Genomic DNA, 501 nt, shown 5'->3' with positions numbered 1-501 from the left:
ATGCAGAAATAGACAGACAGACAAAGAGTAAGTGAGAGAGAAGTGCATAAGTGTGTGTGTCCGCACGTTTAGATGTATGTGAACGACATCGAATTTTCCTTTCTCCATGGGGCCTCTCGGTGCACTTTCCCTGATGTCAACACGCACCTCGTATACAAACTAACCAGACGCCAATGTAAAAGTTTGCGATAGTAAGTGAAAATCAAGGCTCGTATGTCTGTCCCGTTCAACCCAGTGCCTCGACTCTCCGACCAGAGAACCATAGACTGCCTTGTTCGGTGTCTTGCTTGGGTCTGAGGGTCTTCTAGCTAAAGAGGATTGGAATTGGGGGAGTGCTTGAGCCATACGCCCTTGTAGCTTTGGCCTGGTATGTACACGCCTCATGCAACTTGATCAGGCAATTTTTTTTTATTAATGGGAAAATTCTAATGCTTATATTTACATCTTCAGTTTCATGTCGTCGGTCTGTGTTTACTCTTTTTAAAGTAGCTTCTCCATTAT

The sequence above is a fragment of the Penaeus monodon genome, chromosome 21 (genome assembly GCF_015228065.2).
Source record: "Penaeus monodon isolate SGIC_2016 chromosome 21, NSTDA_Pmon_1, whole genome shotgun sequence".
NCBI lineage: Eukaryota > Metazoa > Arthropoda > Malacostraca > Decapoda > Penaeidae > Penaeus > Penaeus monodon.
Note: the sequence above shows the minus strand (reverse complement) of the source record.